Source organism: Apodemus sylvaticus, chromosome 17 (genome assembly GCF_947179515.1).
Source record: "Apodemus sylvaticus chromosome 17, mApoSyl1.1, whole genome shotgun sequence".
Lineage (NCBI taxonomy): Eukaryota > Metazoa > Chordata > Mammalia > Rodentia > Muridae > Apodemus > Apodemus sylvaticus.
Genome location: NC_067488.1, coordinates 36,275,398 through 36,297,131, shown reverse-complemented (window position 1 = coordinate 36,297,131; position 21,734 = coordinate 36,275,398).

Here is a 21,734-nt window from a genome sequence, read left to right as displayed (position 1 = left end):
AAAAAAAAAAACTATTGATTCTTTGTAAATTTCACATCATATACCCCTGTTACTTTATATATGCCCTCTACCTCTGCAAAATCCCCACCAAAATAAAGTAGAATTAAAAAAAATCTTGTCATAGAAACTATAGTGTGTTACAGTGTGCCACATAGTATACCCTTTTGTCACATCTTTCATTGCAAATATTCATTGGTCTGGTTCAAGGCACCTGGCTTTTATTACTAGGCCCTCACTAGGACTCCTTTCAATTATCCTGCTGTTACCCTATGTCATGGAAATCCTTCAACTTTAGATTTACAGGACTAGCCCATCTTCACCCATTGTAATGGCACCTGCAGCAGAAACTCACTTGGGTGAATTTCTTCCAGCCTTCAAGGGCTGGCTTTGCCTAAGCTTCATTTCTTGTTGATTGGCTGGTAGTTGTTGCAATGAGTACTGGGTAGAACAACTTACAAGGAGGAGCAACTTAGTTTAGTTCCATTTCAAAAGTGTCAGTCCATTAGTTAGCTCCATTGCTTTGGCTTTAGGTGTAGCAGAATATGATGGGATGGGATGGTAGATGTATGTGGCATAGGAAGCTGATCACTTTGCTATGGCAAAATATGAGTGTCAGGAAGGGAAAATGAAGAATATACACTTTTAAAGGCACATCCTTACATGCCCTGTTATCTTATTTCAACACCTATGCCACCTAATAATAATCCATTTATCTATAAGCTTATCAATTGATTAATCTACCAATGTATTTTTCACACACAGGATCCAATTGTTATTCAATAGTCTTGCCATAAGAGTCCAAGACTTCAACACATGAGCTGGGAAACATTTCATGTCCAGCATGTTATAATTTCCCATCATCAGAACCCCAAAGGTATCCTAGTTAGACTGTTCTTCAGTCATTCGGCTTCCATTGAATCCACTACTTCCCATAAAGATGCAGGATTAGGCAATCATGGTAGAAAAGGGGTGGGGGACAAGATATGGCCAAGGCATTTGCTAACTATATAACTGTAGGTAAGTTCTTGACTTTCTCTTAATTTCATTCTCTCTTCATCTTCAAACAAAGAAAAATACCTGTGTGGAGGACAAGGAAACACTGTAAATGACAAATGGAAGGCAGTAAGCCAGGTACCCAGCACTACACATTGCTCTCCCTTTAATATTTATGCTACTACTACCAAGTTTGGATTCACCTTATGGTTAAAGTGTTTAGAGTATTTGCATTAGGTCATTTTGGAGAAAGACCAGCAATTGAAAGGTTTCTTTGTCCATGCCAGATTCAAGTGGCCTCAGTAAAAGTGATGGTCTTTTCAGGGTAGAAAGAGTGATGCCATCTAAGAGCATCCTGGCTACCTCAGGGAAAGGGATAACCCATTCCTGAGGACTGTATGCCATACTCTAGCAACGCTTAGCTTCCCAGCTGCCTTCTGAAGTCTTTCTAAAGCAGAGCAGTAAGGCAAAATATTGGTTGAAAATCACAGCAGGTAGAATGTCAACCATTTTCTTTGAAGCTTCAGAGGTCTCACATTCTTCATTTAGCTTCTAATTCATTATTAAAAGCAGACAAATGTGCTGACCGTTAAGAGTATACTTTCTCAAGTATGAATATGTTATCCATCTCCCTCATATGATGTCATGCGTTCACAAGACCTGTTCCTTATGTAAACTATGTTAGCTCACTTGCAGATGCTCACTACCCTCTCCCACAGTGGGGTAGATGCTCCAGCACTCAGCAGCAGGCTTGAGAAGCAAGAGGGAGAACAAATTGTGCATGTGATTAGTTTGCTTAGGCACTGAACTGCCTCCATCTGCAAGTGAGTGATTTAGAAAGGATTTTAATAGGTTTTATAAAGATCTGGCAAAGCCAAGATAATGCACTTAAAGTTTTTCTCTCACCTTAAGTCAATTAATGAACAATGACATGATCGGTATTTTTACCTTATTTTATTAAAAATTAATTAAAATATAACTACATCACTTTCTTCTCCACTGTTCTTTCTCCAGTTCTGCCCATGATCCCTCCATCCTCAAATTGATGGTATTTTTATTGTTTTATGCACACACACACACACACATGTGTGCACAAATAAACACATAGAGATATGCATACTTTGCTAAGTCCATTTAGTGTAAGTTGTGTATAAGTGATTTCAGGGTTGACCACTTTGTACTGAATAACTGATTAGTTTGCACATCCCTATGAGAGGCTAATTATCTTCTCTCTGGACTCATTAATGCCTGTAGTTAGTTCTTTTTCTAGAGGCGAGACCCCATGAGATTTCTTCTTTCCTAGTTAGCATGTTTATTGGTATTACTATTGTCTTGGTTCTATTTAGGCACTTTGGATATCTATTATTGAGATAGCATGGGTGAAGCTTCCCTGTTGCTTCTGGAAGACAACTTCTCACAGCAGACTTCCTGGTGCTCTGGCTCTTAGAACCTTTCCTACTCTCTTTTCTTAGTGTTCCATGAGCCTTAGAGACAGGAGATGTATCCATTGGGGCTGGCCTTCATGTGAGTTCTTGATATCTGCACTATGACCTGTGTGGGTTTTCTGCAATGGTCTCCATTTGGTGAAAAGAAAGGTTCTTCATGAGATTTCTTCTTTCCTAGTTAGCATGTTTATTGGTCTTTGGTCTGGAGGTCTTTGAACTCTATCCTATGTCTTTGTAACCAGAATAGAAAAGAAAAGAAAAGAAAAGAAAAGAAAAGAAAAGAAAAGAAAAAAGGAGGAAATGCGGGCTAAGGAGATCCTTAGTAAGCACACATAGGAATAATACCATGTTAGACATAGCCAGATATTTTCCTTTATATAGTTCCTTTATTTATATATAGGAAAAAATACCTTCTTTTCTCTACTTCCTCCTTATTTTCTTTCTCTCTTTGTTTTGTCTCTCTCTAACATCCTAAACTGTGACTTTTTCTGAAGACTCTATTTCTATTCAGCCCAGATTCATAGGTCAACAACAAACCAAAGAAACAATTTTATCCAATTCTAGATTTGCAAGACAATGAGTTTCTTGGCATTTCTTATATTACCATTAATGTAAAGTGTATTACATGAGTATGGAGGACCACAGAACCACTGCATTAATTTGGCATGTATGATAAATCATGAAAGCTACATTGCCAGAGTCCCCTGCTTTATGTGTAAACAGTTTCACTACTAAAAACTCTCCAACTCCCATCAACCATCTATTCTCACTGTTCTCTAGAAAGTCTCAAGACCACAACTGGGGCAGGATTGTAAGGAGATGATGGAGAGAGAGAAGGAGTGAGTCGCTAGAATCTCAAGTAAGAAAGTTTAGGGATAGATTCCCAATACTTTACATGACAAAATGTTATTAGTGCTAATATTATACGGGTTTCACATGTGTATTCACAATGAATGATCTCAAGAGAGCAATGTGTATTTTGATCCTGGATGTCAGAGTTCCAGAAGACCCTTGAATTTAACGCTATAATTGACATCATCTAAAGAACCATACTCTGGATCAATTGAAATTCTGAACAGTTTGTTCATTGGCTAGCCTTCTTCCTTTTGTGCTTAGCTCACCAAGGGCAAAGGTACCACTGACCATCATGTATCAGATGGCACATATATCAGAAAAATGAATATCTTTGGTGGCATATCCAACCAGATTTTGAAAATAGATAGTGTGGAATTAGTTAAAATACTTGGATGCCCTTTGCCAGTGTGTCTTTGTTTCAGGTCTGATTATGTCTTGAGGCAGAAGCAGCCTTAGTCTAGAAGAAAGCAGATACTCTGGAGTTGTCAAATGAATATTTGGCAAGTGTTTTCTGTAATTCTCTGGTTGTCTATGTATTCTGCTGATTGTTTCCTCTGCTGTGTTGAAGCTGCAAGGCTTGAGGTCATTTATAAGCAATAGAAATAGATTGCCTGTATCTCTGGAGGTTCTAGGTCAAGAAATCAACAAGTATCTGGTGAAAGACAGTTATCACCTTCTCTGTGTCTTCATGTGACAAAATGAACATGAGGGCTTCCTTTCAACTTCCTATATATTTAAAAAGATCCATTTCACTCTTGTATATGCATATGTGTGAGTGTTTGCTACAAGGACACAGGTACCTGCAGAGAACAGACGATGGTGTTGAGTGCCTTGCGAGTAGAGTTGTATCTATAAACTGTTGTATGTCATTGTTGGAAGCTGAAGCATGTCTCTTGGAAGAGAAGCAAATACTCTGAAGCACTGACTCTCCTCTCCAGCCCAACATTTTGCTTCTTTTCTAAAGGCTGTAATCACATTCATGACGGGGAAATCTCATGCCTTGATCACTACCTAAAGGCTTGCTTTTAATAATAGCACATTAAGTATTGACTTCTCACATGAATGTAGGCAAACATCAATAGTAATCCTATAGCACTGACCAAGGCTGAACAGCAATGAGATTATACATGCTCACGTTCAAAAGCAAGTGCTATAAGTCACCAAGTAGGTTTGGGGCCCAAGTTTATGCAGTGACCTGTAGCAATAGAGTGCAACAATATTTCTGACAGCATATTAGTATTGATTGAAATTGGCAACAAATTTATGTGCATATATTTAGTTTGCATAACTATCTGTGAAAGCCACCTAAGTGCATTAAAGGATCTATAATATTTTCTTTATTCTTGAAATGTTTAGAGAATCAGCTCTCTATGGTTTTATAAGAGTTTGATATTCTCAATTTTAAGAATAAAAAAGATAGGGAAGTTCACATCTCAACCTACCTTGGGTAAAGGCAAGAAGTCTTAGGATGGGTTCAGGAGTCATATGATTTGAAGCTTTTCTCACTGCTTGTAATTCAGAGTTCATCTCCTTGCTCAGTGTGTCACTATAACAAAAGACTCAAGATAGATCATCAGCTTATCAAGAGAAAGGGTTTAGTTTGGCTCACAGTGGTCTAGAAAAGTTCTAGATCCTTGTTTCCCAACCTGTGTGTTGCAACTCCTTTGGGGATTGCATATCAGATATCCTCAATAACAGATATTTACATTATGATTCACAACAGTAGCAAAATTACAGCTATGAAATAATAGTGAAATAATTTTATGGTTGAGGGGGCACCACAACATGAAGAGCTGTATTAAAGGGTAGCAGCATTCAGAAGGTTGAGAACCACTGTTCTACATCATGATCCACCCATTACTTTGGGCCTGTGAGAAAGCACTATGCCATAATGAAGAAATGTTGCAAAGTCAAACCACTGATCCCGCATCTAGGAAGCAAAAGAGAAAGGCGGTGCTGACTGCCCCTCCATCTCCTTCAAGGGAATATACCCTCGATGACTTCAGTGACCTAACTAAGATGTTCCCATCAGGCCCCACCTCGATGGCTCCACTTTCCCTTTTTAACAGAGCCTTGAGGACTAAATTTGGGACACATGGTCCTTATAGTCATATTTAAAATCAAGACTGTACCACTCCATATTTCCTTTAAGCTACTTTGAAGCGGAATGTGATTTCTTTTTTTCTGGCCTAAAGAGCCAGTTGGCAGTTGGCATTCAGCACTGGGTTTGTGAGGAGCAGAGAGCTATATTGCCTCTCCCATTTCTGGTCCTTTGCATAGATTGGTTCTCTCATCCTGTGTGAGTAATTAAGTGGGCATTTGACTTTAGACAAATCAGCTCATGCACAAAGAACACACTATCCAATGTTAACATCTAGGGATTCAGCATAAACAAATCTGTGTATGAATATTAGTGCAGGCAACATGAAAATGCCAAATACATTTTTAGAAATTTTCAGTTGAAAAGACATTACCATGTGACTTTACAAGGGAAGAAAGCTGGATGCTAAAATTAGGGAATGTTGAAATTGGGGGATACTGAAATTGGAGGATGCTGTGGGTCTCCTATATGTAGGTACTGGCATCATAATGAGGTGAGGAATTCTGTGGGAAGTATGGACTCTGTAGTCTTTAACCATCAATGGTGAGGACACAAAGAAAACACTTGGACTGGGATAATTGTCATCACTTCATTTTTGTCTCCTAACTGATGCAGAGTGAAATGCATTTACTGCCTATAATTATTTAATTACCCTTGTCTGTTCTTGTCAACAAAGTAAAAGTCAAGTCATTTGTGGCACAAATATAGTTAATGAGATAAGCAGGAAATTAGGAACTCTAAAAAGCCATTCACATTTACCATAATGAATCCTGCTGATTAAAAAGCCTTAACAGACTTGTTAGCATCTTCTTTATGGCGCCTGCTCCTGAAGTTTATCTTAAACTTTCTCCTTTGTCTTCTGCTGATAAAGTAAACCTGGGGATGTGTCTGAGAGAGTACCCAGAAGGATTTTACAGTTGTAAAATTTTCATGCTGTAAGAATCTCAGTGCATGGCCCATATCTTAACTGTGTAAGTGGCTGAGTTCAGACTTTAAGAAAGGAAAGAATTAGTCAAGAGTCTAACCACAAAATCCCTTCGAGTGCTCTTCTGGTGAGCACTTATGGACATCATCTTCTCCACCCTTCAGTGACCTAATTTTCTCTCCCTAGCATCTCAAAAGCTCAGAACAAAATACTTCTAAACAAATCCATTGATTCCCTACAACTGAACACCCCTGAAGACTGCCCTTCCCTGGCATTTTGGGTCTGTCTTTCTTCTGTTTCCTTTCTCCTGATATAAAAATATACAAACATCTTTCTGAATAAATTTTTAAACAATACTGTCATATCTTACAGAGTAGTGATGAAACCTCAGTCAGACTCAAGGTAGTACAGGAATGGTCTGAAGCAATGGGCTATCTAAGCAGCCTAGAAGACAGTCAGCTGGATGTCTGGGAAACACTCTAAGGCAAGTGCCAGCGAAACACGGCAATGAACATCGTCACTGCAGGGGAAGAAGAGACTGCAGCACAGACATAGGAAATGTAACACTTCTACCAGAAGTCATGGGCAGCCACTGCTGCCCACAAGGTATTACCCTAAGCAACTGCACAGCCAAGGGGCAGCGATTTCAATTGTCTCCAAAAGATCAGAATGGAGAATGTGTTTACAAGCATGACTAACTGACCAACTGGTTGGTTGGTACTGAAAATTTACCTTATGTCAATAAAAAAGGCAGCCTTGGGTAAGCAGGAACTGTTTTTCACCCTAGCAGATATATTTAGGACATTGGAGTGTGCTTTATTTACTCTTCCAGATACTGATATTTTCAGATCCTGAGTAACTTTTTATGGCAAGAGAGAGTAATAATGACTTCACAATGTGCTTGTTATACAGAATTGACACCAGCTATTCTACTAAATAAAGAGAATATCTATTGAGGTCCTGGTGAGGGTTGATGTTTTGATGTTATAGTCTTGAGTCAAGGTACTCTGGAAGTGGACTTTTTTTTTTTAATTGAAGGAATACAATATATTCTGATAATTGTTTTCACTTCACCATCTCCTCCCAGGAAAATTAAGCATATCAAAGAGCGCAGAAAGTTTTCCCAGAAAATTTGACTTCTATGACTTCTTTCTCTATTTAGATTTTTGTCTTCTTTGCAGATACTTAAACTTTTCCCTTACAGTCTTCCACAGACTATGAGGTTAGGTGAGGCTCCCACATACTATGTAGGGTAATCTGTTTTACTCAAAATCTACTCATTAATGTGCTAACTGCATCACAAAATAACTTGATGGTGACATGTAGATTAATATTCTGCCAAACCCCTGGGCTCCATCCCCTGGCCAATTTAATTTGACACCTAAAGCCACAAGTGATATATACAGTTATTGTTTGTGGTGTAGTTTATAGGGTATGTCCAGTAAGTGTTAATATTTCAGTGACTTTCTTTTTAAAGTATGTATACATTTCTTTCATGATAGCTATACATTTACTTGAATAAAATCCTCAAAATCATGTAGCAAACATGTTGTAGAGTAATATTTCACAGTAAACAATGCCTTTAATGCTTATTTGATATACCAGCTGCATACCACTCGATATCTGATTGAGAGGTAGATTTAATAAAAAAATTGACTAAACACTCATTTAAATAATATAATACAGTATAATTCAGGACACTCTGTTTTGACATCCCAAAATCCAGTAATGAAGCCCCTGTGGAAATGCATGTAGCCCAGTGTAGTGAATCTTAAAAGAAGCATAATAGCAAACAACATACAAATGATGTGGAGTGGAAAGCTAAGTATGTCAAAGATCTCAGAAAGATTTCCCAGAACACTTGACTTTTATGCTGGCAGACAGTGCTTCCAAAGGACATTAAGCACAGACCATTGCACTGCCCAATGCAGCAAGATAATAAAGAACATTCTTGATATAGTGTAGTGATTGTTAGACCCTCCAAGGACCAAAGGGCAGAGTGAACAGAATGTTAGCTTTCAAAAGCTCCTGGCACCTCCTTGCTTATCTATCTAGATTCTTATAGGGCTTGCCTCTGCCTATCTTATCATAACCTTTTTAACAGAGGTCATATATAATGGAGGTCCTACATAATGGAATCCTTCAAGCACTCCAGTAATTGGTTATATTTCCTGAATACTATAGATCTGCTATTTGGTCAAACCCATGTATGCTTCTAGACTCAGAAAATCAGCATCTCCCTGTTCCCTCTTCTAACCTTTGAAGAGTTATTTTCTACCCTGAGACATCATATGACCCAAAGCATAATTATTTAGTGACAATGTATATCCTAATTGCTCATGCATGTCTGTCTCTTTCTTAGTCCTATAAAATTAGGATTAGGGTTAGGGTTTATGCATATTTGCATCATGGGATCTTGTCTCACAGCCTTCACTTCCTAGAAGCTTGGTAGGTACTGATGGAGTAGTAAATGTCTTCTGAGTTAAATATCTGTGACTGTTTTAGAATTAGTGCTTTTTCATGCTGTCATTGTCATAACCGGTAATGATGCTGAAAAAGACAAATGTGTTGAGATATTGTTCTCATGATTCTGAAATGAATTTCATGTTTCCTATTATGCAAATGCAGAACGTTGAATCCCGAACAGCAGCCCATTGCCTTTCGGGTTAATGAAAATAAACCCCAGGTAGGGTTTAAATGTTCTTGCAAATTGATGTTCCAATAAGCACAGAAATAATACAACTGGGAAGAAATCAAGATTGTAGTTTAAAAAATTTCCCCTTTTATTCCTTTTCATTTATTTATTTATTTATTATATTCTTTGTTTACATTCCAAATGCTTTTCCTTTCCCTGTTCCCCCCTCCCCATCGGTCTCATAAGCACTATTCCCTCTGCCCATTTCCCAAATACTCTTTTCCTTTACAATATCTTTCTATTTTTTTGGAGTAGAGTTGTTATAAGCTCACCTTTATTTTATTATTATTCTCCCACCACTCTTACCATCATATAATATATATATTTTATTTATGCATAATAAGTCTTATGGTAATAAAAATAACTGGCCTTCCACATTCATGGTTTCCTCATTTATGGGTTCAGTCAATTTGAACTGAAAATACTTGAAAGATCTTGCATCTTCCTTGATCATACACAGATATTTTTCATAAACAGTATCTCAGAACAAATATTTGCATTGCATTGGATAATGTAAGTTATCTAGCCCATGACATGGTGACACAGAATTGTCATCTGCAAAGTTCATGCTCAAGAACCATACAATGAGTTACAGAAAACATACAATAAAATTTCATTCCTGACTTACATAAGTTCATCATTTTGAGTGGGGCTGTATTTATAGCTATATTTGCACTGTTTGCAGTCCATAGACATGGCTCAGATATGCTTGAATATATAAAAAGGATGTGTAGATTCATTTTCAAAGAGTATATATAATTTTTTTCCACAGGAAACTTAAGTAATATGTATTTTGGTAACCATGGACTGTTTTAGAATTAACTTCCATGAATACCAAGGATACATAAACTGTCATTTTTTTTCAGTCTATGAATGATAGAAATTCCCATTGCACAATATCATAAATAAAAGGTTACTGTGGACATTCTTCTACATGGGCTTGCTGTACACTTCTGTGCTTAGCTGAGAATTTGCCTAGAAGCAGCAATGTTGAGTCATAGTTTATGTGCATACAAATAATTTTCCTGAGCAAACTACAGGTTGTGATGGTTTCACATCCTTTACAGTATTGCTATACTTAGATTTAATGATGTTATTTTTCCTGGTGTTGTGGGGGGGGGGTTGATATATCCTTTGTTTTGTATATGCAGGTAGTCGATGAATCATTTATTGAGCACTTTGATGCTTAATGTTTTTTCTTTGAAGCACTTTCAGGTGCACCAACACTTTTATTAGATTGTTTGTCTTTTATTTGTCAATTTACAAGCCACATCTATATATTTTGAATTTGGTTTCTCTCATCCAGATGCCTTGTGAATACTTTCTCTCTATTAATGATTTTTCTTTTTGCTTTCACATAGTGTTTATTGACATAAACCAATGCTCTTAACTTTAATGATTCTGTAGTTTAGTCTCCTGTGAAAGTGCTGACTTTCACACTTTAAGAGTTCTTTTTACAGTTCAACTTTACTAAATTACTCTGTTTTATGTGAATTATGTTATTTTACATTTCATGATTCCCATATAGATTTGTAATTTGTTTGCACTAAATTTTCAGTCCTAGGTAGGTGCCAGGTTTTTAAATTTTATTTCTTTTATATAAATATTGAATCGATCATTGATTAGAGAGACTGTCCTTTTTTGATATCTGATGTCCATTTAATGAATACTTTAGAAAGTAAGTATTTTTTAAAAAAAAATTATACATCTGAACTTGCTGAAACTCAGCTGTATTTTATCCTCTGTACTAATATCCTCTCCTGGGCTCTCTTCTGGGACTGCAGCCCCGCTATACAGAACCAAGCCTCAGCTGCTCTCCATGACACCCTCATGCCTTCGAAATCAGTACCGCCACCTGGGTGATTCTGCCACTACCACATTCAGCTGCCAAATACAAGGTATAACCTTGACCCCTTCTGGAGCACTGTTTCTGTGTGGACATTTTAAGAAAACACCTCCCAGAATATTTCACCTCCATGATGGCTGGTTCAAATCACAGCTGATTCTTCAGCCCCAGCTGACCAGCATCTACTGTCCCAGCAAAGCAAGGGTCTTTCAGCCATTTCTTTGAAGGCAGCTGACCAGATAGCACAGACTCTTCACACAAAAGGCCTGGCAGAGTATTTTTCTTCTCTTTGGATCATTATAAGTCAGGCCTTTCTCATCTGTATTGTTCTCAATATTCTTATCTTTGAAGCACCTACAGAGAAGCTGATGGTACTCTCAACACTTAATGGCTTTTCTAGCCCTACATTTCTAAGTTCTTCCACAGTCCTCCCAAAAGAACATAGTCAGGTCTGGCACAGCAATATCCCACTATCCTGGTACCAGCCTCTGTCCTAGTTAGTGTTTCTATTACTGTGATGAAACACTGTGATTAAAACAACTCAGAGAGGAAAGGGTTTATTAGGCTTATTCTTCCTTATCATTGTTCATCAATGGAAAAAAGTCAGGACAGGAATTCAAAGAGGGAAGGAATCTGGAGATAAGAGCTGATGCAAAGAGCTGATGGAGGAATGCTGCTTACTGGCTTCCTCGGTCTGCTTCTTATACAACCCAGAACTTACACTAGCCCAGTGATGGCATAATCCACAATGGGCTGGGCTCCCCCCATCAATCACTAATTAAGAAAATGCCCCACAGGCTTGTCTATAAGCTGATCTTATGGAGACATTTCCTTAATTGATGTTCCCCACACTCAGATGTCTCTAGCCTATGTCAATTTTATATAAAACTAGCCAGGACATATGCTGTATAGCTAGTTTCACATTTCCCATGTATTCTACATGGTGCATTTAAATTTTAAACTATAGTTATTTAGAGTGAGAACCACAGACACTTCTCAGATTGGCCCTCCTTCCCTACTCCTCAAATTTTTGTTCTTTTAAAATAAATCTTTTAAGAACAATTTGTGCTGCCCAATATTTTTAGGTGTGTGAGCTTTCACTGCAGCACGGTCATATTAGTTTTATATACCAGTCAATGCTGTTATGATAAACTGACTCTTCCTCTACCAGTACCTAACAATTGTTAATAGTTCCACAGCCAGGCATAGAAATATGCCAAGTTCCAGTTCCCCTGCCCATGCTAGTATTTTCTCTGGCTTTGGCCACTGATGTAATTGGGAGATGTTCTTATTCTTTCAAACTCACTTCATGATAGTTAGAGATCTGTCTCAGTTGTAAATCCCCTTGGTCTAATTGTGATAAGTCATCTATGTCTAGAATTTTATCCACTCCTTTTAAAATTTACCATTTCTTCTATTGTTTTTAATATATCACCTGAGTCCAATTAGCATTGCCTGTATGTGTATGCATAGAGAACTGAGCACTGAAACATGAGAAGCACACCAGTGACACCTGGGGCAAGCATTATCCCCCAAAAATGTGAGGTAATGCCAAAAGAAGTTAGGTTTTTCAGCTACATATTTTTAGCATGAATAGAAGTTCTGGGAGGATCTGGTGTCGGGAATGAGGGAAAGATTTGATCAAACACATTGTATGCACATATTAACTTCTCAGAGAATAAAAAAAAATCAGCTTTCAAAAATTCCAATTTCTGTTCTGCCTGCTCTTGGGACTGGCCCAGCCTTGATGTGAGGGGTTTGTACTTGGTCTTATTGTATCGTGTTATGTTGTGTTTGGTTGGTATCCTTAAGAGGTCTACTTGGGTGGAACTGCAAGGAGTGGAGGGAGAAGTTGAGATCAGGATGTGTTAAATGAGAGAGGAATAAAAAAATTAAAAATCCAATTTATTTAAATACTCGTTTTCAAAATTTCTCCCTGTGATCTCCTGAAGTCCATTGGTTTTTGATGTCTCCTTTTCTGCCCTAATTTTATTAAATTGACTATTTTACCTCTCAGTTTGACTAAAGGTTGGTTAATTCTGTTTATCTTTTCCAGGAACTATTCTGTTTCACTGGTACTCTACATTGTTACCTTCATTTCCTTTCATTGACTTCCTAATATGATCTTTATTTTTCTTTTTATATGCAGTTTTGGGGGGCTGAATTTATTTTATCCAGGGTTATGAAATATATCATCAAATATTTACTTAAAAATCTCTTCAATTTTTTTGCCTCTGGTATAATACCTTTACATTCAAAGAATATATAAATAGAGAAACAAATTGATACTAACACTGTATATCCCTTAATATAGCAAAATATTGTGTGAAAAGTACAGGGAAATGCCCTGTGGAGTTGACATTCAAGACTATTAGTGCTTGGTTTTGTGTAACTTTCTTTTAGTGAAAACAGATTTGTTTCTGTGCAAAATATTCTGGTTAAGGTTTCTTCTCCCTCTGCTATGGCCAGTTCTTCCCATCTCCTCTCCAGTCTGATCCACCACTGTTTATCTTTCCTAAGGGAGGAGGGGAAGGCATCAAAGTGATAAGTAATGTAAGATAAAACAAAAACAAATAAATGAGAAGACAAAGGAAATAAACAGAAGGAAAACTCAAAAGAAACAGATATAGATGCATAGATCCACTCATATGCACACTCAGAAATCTCACAAAACCCAAAAACGAAAGTCATAAGATATACACAAAGGAACTATGTGTTAAAAACAAGAATAAAAAAATAAATAAATAATAAGTAAAATAACACAAAAGTTCTGACAAGACACTATGAGACAAGCAACTCCAAAGACGGAATTGAGCTGATCTTAGTGCCTGTGCTAATAGTGTTCTATTCAGGACATCATTTCCTGTGCCAATGAATTCCAGAGTATTCCCCATTCTCTCTTGTATAAGTTACAGTGTATTTATTTGGTCTTATGTTGAGGTCATTGATGCATTTATAGTTGAGATTATTGCACAGTGATATGAATGGATTTATTTGCATTCTTCTGCATGCAACCATGCATTTTGACTAATATTTGCTGAGTGTGCTGTCTTTCTTTTTTTTTTAATGAATCATAAATTTTACTTCAAAATGTAAACATCAGTAAACGTGCATACATGTTAAAACGATAAAATTTACAATGTCATTATTTTTTTCTTTTGCATAGGACATTACAATATAGAATCTATTCCTTATAAAATACATAACAAAGTTTTATCCGAGCAAGCCAAGACCAGATTGGGAAACTGTACAACTGTAATACTTCACTCTAGTGATCTGGGGAAGATGGAACATGGCCTTTGGAAGCATGTTAGGAGCTAGTTTTTTTAAAGTTCCTATGGTAAAGGAAACTGGGAATCAGATGGAAATGGCCTTGGACCCTTGGATTTTGCCTTGGGATTTTGGCAAAGGATCCCACAGAAGTTCCACCAATGGCTTTGGATGACTGTGCTGTCTTTCTTATTTTACAGCGTGTCTTCCTCACTTCTTTTCTAAAATCAGTTGTTCATGAGCATATAGATGTACATCTAGGTCTTGGAGTTTTATTCCATTGATTAATGTGTCTGCTATTTTCATTAGCTCTGTAGAAAAACTTAAAATTATGACTAGTGATACTTCCCACAATTATTGTGGGTAGGTTTGCCATTTTTACTATATTAACTGTACTGATCAATGAGAATGGGAGATTTTTCCAGCTTCTGATATTTCATTCAATGTCTTAAATCTTTTTCACACAGTTCTTTCATTTGCTTGGGTAGAGTTACCCCCTAGATATTTTTTATTTTCAGGCTATTACATCTTTCCTTCCTAGTTGTATCCCCTTGATATATTTCAGGATTATTATTGCCCTGGCTAAGAAACCAAATATTGAATAGGTTTGGAGAGGTTAGAAAACTTTGTCTTCTTCCTTATTTTAGTAAAAAAGTGCCATGATTGTCTTTCTGTTCTAGATGATGGTGACTATGAGATTCCTGTTAATTGCCTTCATTATGTTGAGGTATGCAATTTATCTTTCTTTGTCCATGAGTTTGATCATGAAGAGATGTTAGATTTTGTCAAAGGCCTTTCTGCATATAATGGGTTAATCATATAGTATTTGCCCTTCAGTTTGTTTATTTGATAAATTATAAATGTTGATCCATTCCTGAATCTCTGGGTCAATGCCTACTTAATTATGGTAGGTGTTCTTTTTGATGTGTTCTTGGATTCCATTTGCAGAATAAATGGAATTTTTGCTTCTGTGTTCATAAGGGAAATTGGTCTATAATTCTCATTCCTTGCTGGATTCCTGTGGTTTAGGGAGTATGGTAGGTGTCAGAGGAGGCAAGGACACTATGAAAACACAGCACACAGAATCAGCTAATTAGGGTTAATAGGGTTTCAGAGACACTGAAGTAGCAAACATGGGTCTGTTCTAGGTCTTCAGCATATGCACTATAGTTGTATAGGTTAGTATTATTGTGAAACTCCTAACAATGGAAGTGGGGGTGTCTCTGACTTTTTTGCCTGCTCTTGGGATCTTTTTCTTCCTACTAGTTTGCCTTGTCCAAACTTGACATGAAGGTTTGTGCCTAGTCTTATGGAAACCTGTTACATCATGTTCTATTAACGTTCTTGGTAGGTCTTCTGTTTTTGTTTTTGTTTTTGTTTTTTGTTGTTGTTGTTTTTTAATGTAACAAAAATTGTGCTAGTAAGGTCACCTATTATGACCTTCATTGTGTCTCATAAGTTTAGGTATTTTACTGGCTGGTTTTGTGTGTCAGCTTGAAACAAGCTGAAGTTGTACCAGAGATAGGAGGCTTCCCTGAGGAAATGCCTCCATGAGATCCAGCTGTAAGGCATTTTCTCAATTAGTGATCAAGGGTGGGAAGGCCTATTGTGGGTGGTGCCATCCCTGGGCTGGTAGTCTTGGGTTCTATAGGAGATCAGGCTGAGCAAGCCAGGGGAAACAAGCCAGTAAGGAACATCCCTCCATGGCCTCTGCATCAGCTCCTGCTTCCTGACCTGCTTGAATTACAGTACTGACTTCTGTTGGAGATGAACAACGATGTGGAGGTGTAGGCTGAATAAATTCTTTCCTCCCCAACTTGCTTCCTGGTCATGATGTTTTGTGCAGGAATAGAAAATCCCAACTAAGACAGGTATGTTGTGTATTTATTTTCATCCAACTCTTAAAATTTTGAATTTCTTTCTTAACTTCTGTCTTGACCCATTTTTTATTCAGTACTGAGTTGTTCATGTTCCCTGAATTTGTAAACATTGTGTTATTTCTGTTATTTTCAATATCCAGCTCTTATCCGTGGTGGTCAGATAGGATGCAGAGTGTTATTTCAATTTTCATGTATCTCTTGATCCTTTGTGTCCAAGTATGGCTTAATTTAGAAGAAAGTTTCATGAACTACAAAGAAGTAAGTATATTCTTCTGTTATATTCATTTGGTTTATGAAGTCAACTCCAGTATTTTTCTATTTAATAAGGGAATTTACCCACCTGTTATCTATGTGTAATTGTCAATATGTAATTTAAGCTGTAGCAGTGTTTCTTTTATCAGCTTGCATGCCTGTGTGTTTACAGAATAAATATTAAGAATTGTAATATACTCTTGATGCATTTTTCAAATGATATGTATTTCATGTCCTTCCCTATCTCTTCTGATTCGTTTTGATTTGAAGTCTATTTTTAAGATATTAAAATGGCTGTATTTTCTTGCTTCTTAGATCTACTTGGTTGGAATATCGTTCTTATCATGTTTATCCTGAAATGATGTCTTTCCTTGATGTTAACATGTGCTTCTTGGATGGATCAGAAGGATGGATCCTGTTTTGAAATCCATTCTCTTAGTCTATATGTTTTTATTGGGTAATTGGCAACATAAATATTGAGAATTAACAATGAACAGTGTCCTTTAGTTCCCATGATTTTGCTGTGTTAGGGTTTCCATGTTTCATCCTAGAATTAGTTTGTCTGGTATTATTTATTCCTTGTGGTATGGTTACCTCTTTAGATTGAGATTTTTCCTTCTGCTGACTTTTGTGAGGCTGGATTGATAGAGAGATAATTTTTAAATTTGGGCTTACGATGGAATATCATGCTTTCCCCTCCTATTGTAATTCAAAGTTTTGCTGAATGTGGGAGTCTAAGCTGTGATCTTTGGTCTCTTAGAGTTTGTAATACATTTGTCCAGGTCCTTCTGGTCAGGTGGTATACTAATAGGCCAGGCTTTATATGTTATTTTGTCTTTTTCCCTTGTGTTGTTTAATATCCTTTCTCTTTTTTGTATATTTAGTGGTTTTGATTATTATATGCTGAGAGAAATTCCTTTCTGGTCCAAAATATTTGTTGTTCTGCATACTTTTTGAATCTTTATAGGCATTTCGTTATGTTAAAGAAAATTTCTTTTTTGAATTTATTAAGAATATTTTCATTGCCTTAATCTACATTTATTTTCCTTCATCTATTCCTTATATTTGTAAGTTTATTCTTTTCATAATGTCTCAGATTTCATAAATGTTTTATGTCTAAATTTTCTTTTTAAATTTAACATTTTTTTTTTACTGAGGTATCCATTTCTTCAATTGTTTCTTCACTGGCTGAGAGTCTCCTTTCTTTCTCTTATGTTCTGTTGGTGAGGATTCCCTGTGATATTCATGTATGAGTTCATAATATTTTTATTTCCAGTTTCCCCTCAATAAAGTTTTCTTTAGTGATTCTATTTCCACTTCAAACTGTTTTCTTCATTCCATTTTACTCTTTGTGTGTTCACAGATTTCTTTAATGGCTTTGCTAATTTCCTTCTTAAGGAACTCTGACCTATTCCTAAAGCCTGTTTTGAAGACATTGTCTTGTGATTCAGCTATACTGCATTGCTCAGGTCCAACTGCATTAGGATTGCTAGACTCTAGTGAAAACACACTGTCCTAGATATAATTGCTTGTATTTTTATATATAGGTTTGAACATCTGGGTGTGGGATTATTATAATTCCAGGCACTGGTCTCAGGTCTTGTCTTTGCTGAGCAGATGTTCCCTTCCTTGGTTTCAGTCACCCTTTTTAGTTCTTAGAGTATGGTGGCTGTGGATTATCTTATAGGAAATGCTTTCTGAGACACTGCCAGGTGAGGTGTGCTCACTTCTATTTCCTAGTAGAATGTGTTTCTAGGTATTGGGGGCTGACACTTAGGAACAGGGAAGAGCTAAATGGGGCATTGGTTGGGTTCACTGGAAGGAGGAAAGCAGGGTATACCACTCAGGACAGTTTAATTCCCTGGGAATGGGGACAGAAAGGGTAGAGAAGCAACAGCACGTGTTCTACTACAGAACAGAACCTGGGATGATGCTGGGGAAATAGATTTAGAAGAAAGAAGGGAGCGTGAAAATATCAAGATTGCCTACCTTCCTCACTAGCTTACTTGTTCACTTTGCATATTTAATTTTAATGTGCACACTTATACCCATAAACTTATCCCATAGGTTTTTGTGTGTTGTGTTTTCATTATAATTTTTCTTCCTCCTATGAATATTTAATTTCTCTCTTGATCTCATTAATGAAGTATCATTCTTAATCTCATTGTTCAAGTGTGTGTTTATTAATTTCATGGAATTGAACATTTTCTGTATTTCCCTTTTTCTTGATCTCTAGTTTTATTTCATTGTTTTCAGGTAGATTTTTTTATTCGATATAGTCTTTATTTACATTTCAAATGATATCCCCTATCCTGGATCCCCCCCTCCACAAAAGTCTCATAACTCCTCTTCCCTCCCCCTGCTCCCCAGTCCACCCCTTCCTGCTTCCCTATCTTGGTATTCCTCTACACTGTTGCACTGAGCCTTTCCAGGACCAGGGCCTTTTCTTCCTTCTTCTTGGGCATCATTTGATATGTGGATTGTTTCTTGGTTATTCTGAGCTTCTGGGCTAATATCTGCTAATCAGTGAGTGCATACCATATGTGTTCTTTCATGATTGGGTCACCTCACTCCATTGTGTGTGTGTGTGTGTGTGTGTGTGTGTGTGTATACCACATTTTCTGTATCCATTCCTCTGTTGAGGGATATCTGGGTTCTTTCCAGCTGCTGGCTATTATAAATAGGGCTGCTATGAACATAGTGGAGCATTTATCCTTATTACATGCTGGGGAATCCTCTGGGTATATGCCGAGCAGTGGTATCTCTGAATCCTCCAGTAGTATTATGCCCAGTTTTATGAGGAAACTGCTCTGATTTCAAGAGTGGTTGTACCAGATTGCAATCCCACAAGCAGTGGACAAGTGTTCCTCTTTCTCCACATCCTTGCCAGCACCTGTTTTCTCCTGAGTTTTTTATCTTAGTGATTCTGACTGTTGTGAGGTGAAATCTCAAGGTTGTTTTGATTTGCATTTCCCGGATGACTAAGGATGTTGAACACTTCTTTAGGTGTTTCTCAGCCATTCCATATTCCTCCAGTAAAAATTCTTTGCTTAGCTCTGTTGCCCATTTTTAATAGGGTTATTTGGCTCTCTGGAGTCTACCTTCTTGAGTTTTTTGTATATCTTGGATATTAGGCCTCTGTCGGATGTAGGGTTGGTAAAGATCATTTCCCAATTTGTTGGTTGACTTTTTGTCCTTTTGACAATGTCCTTTGCCTTACAGAAACTTTGTAATTTTTTGAGGTCCCATTTGTCAATTCTTGATCTTAGAGCTTAAGCTATTGGTGTTCTGTTCAGGAACTTTTCCCCTGTGCCCATATCCTCAAGGGCCTTCCCTAGTTTCATTTCTAATAGTGTCAGTGTGTCTGGTCTTATGTGGAGGTCCTTGATCCACTTGGACTTGAGTTTAGTACAAGGAGATAAAAATAGATTGATTTGCATTCTTCTGCATGCTGACCTCTAGTTGAAACAGCACCATTTGTTGAAAAAGCTATCTTTTTTTCCACTGGGTGGTTGTAGCTCCTTTGTCAAAGATCCAGTGACCATAGGTTTGTGGGTTCATTTCTGGGTCTTCACTTCTATTCCATTTATCTACCTGCCTGTCACTGTACCAATACCATGCAGTTTTTAACAGTATTGTTTGAGGTCTTCAATTCTATTCCATTTATCTACCTGCCTGTCACTGTACCAATACCATGCAGTTTTTGACAGTATTGCTTGAGGTCTGGGACACTGATTCCCCCAGAAGTTCTTTTACTGTTGAGAATAGTTTTAGCTATCCTGGGTTTTTTGTTATTCTAGATGAATTTAAGAATTGTTCTTTCTAACTCTTTGAAGAATTGAGTTGGGATTTTGATAGGGATTGCATTGAATCTGTATATTGCTTTTGGTAAGATGGCCATTTTTACTATATTAATCCTGCCAATCCAAGAGCATGGAGATTTTTCCATCTTCTGAGGTCTTCTTGGATTTCTTTCTTCAAAGACTTGAAGTTCCTGTCATACAGATCTTTCACTTGTTTGGTTAGAGTCACTCCAAGATACTTTATATTCTTTGTGGCTATTGTGTCATTTCCCTGATTTCTTTCTCCACCTGTTTATCTTTTGAATATAGGAAGGCTACTGATTTGCTTGAGTTGGTTTTATATCCAGCCACTTTGCTGAAGTTGTTTATCAGCTATAGGAGTTCTCCTGGTGGAGTTTTTTGGGTTGCTGAAGTATACTATCATATCATCTGCAAATAGTGATAATTTGACTTCTTCCTTTCAAATTTGTATCCCATTGAACTCTTTTTGTTGTCTAATTGCTCTAGTTAGAACTTCAAGTACTATATAAAATAAATATGGAGAGAGAGGGTAGCTGTGTCTGGTCCCTGATTTTAGTGGGATTGCTTCAAGGTTCTCTCCATTTAGTTTGATGTTCACTACTGGTTTGCTGTATATTGCTTTTATTATGTTTATGGCCTTGAATTCCTCTTCTTTCCAAGACATTTAACATGAAAGGATGCTGAATTTTATCAAATGCTTTTTCAGCATCTAATGAAATGATCATGTGGGTTTTTTTTCTTTTGAGTTTTTTTTATGTATTGGATAGTATTGATGGATTTCCATATATTGAACCATCCCTGCATCCCTGGGATGAAGCCTACTTGATCATGGTGAATGATCGAGTTGATGTGTTCTTGGATTTGATTGGCAAGTATTTTATTGAGTATTTTTGCATCGATATTCATAAGGGAAATTGGTCTAAAGTTCTCTTTCCTTGTTGGATCTTTGTGTGGTTTTGGTATCAGCAAAATTGTGGCTTCATAGAATGAATTGGGTAGGGTTCCTTCCGTTTCTATTTTGTGCAATAGTTTGAAGAGTATTGGTGTTAGGACTTCTTTGCAGGTCTGATAGAATTCTGCACTAAAACCTGTGCTTTTATTGGTTGGGAGACCATCAATGACAACTTCTATTTCTATAGGGGTTATGGGACCTTTTAAATGATCTATCTGCTCCTGATTAAACTTTGGTAGTTGGTATCTGTCTAGGAAATTGTCCATTTCATCCAGATTTTCCAGTTGTGTTGAGTATAGGTTTTCATAGTAGGAGCTGATAATTTTTTGAATTTCCTCAGTTTCTGTTGTTATATCTCCCTTTTCATTTATACTTTTCTTAATTTGGACACTGTCTCTGTGTCCTCTGGTTAGTCTGGCTAAAGGTTTATCTATCTTGTTGATATTCTCAAAGAACCAGCTCCTGGTTTGTTGATTCTTTGTATAGTTCTGTTTCAACTTGGTTGATTTCAGCCCTGAGATTGATGATTTCCTGTCTTCTACTCCTCTTGGGTATATTAACTTCTTTGTGTTCTAAAGCTTTCAGGTGTGCTATTAAGCAGCTAGTATATGTTCTCTCCAGTTTCTTTTTGTAGGCACTCAGGGCTATGAGTTTTTCTCTTAGCACTGCTTTCATTGTGTCCCATAAATTTGGGTA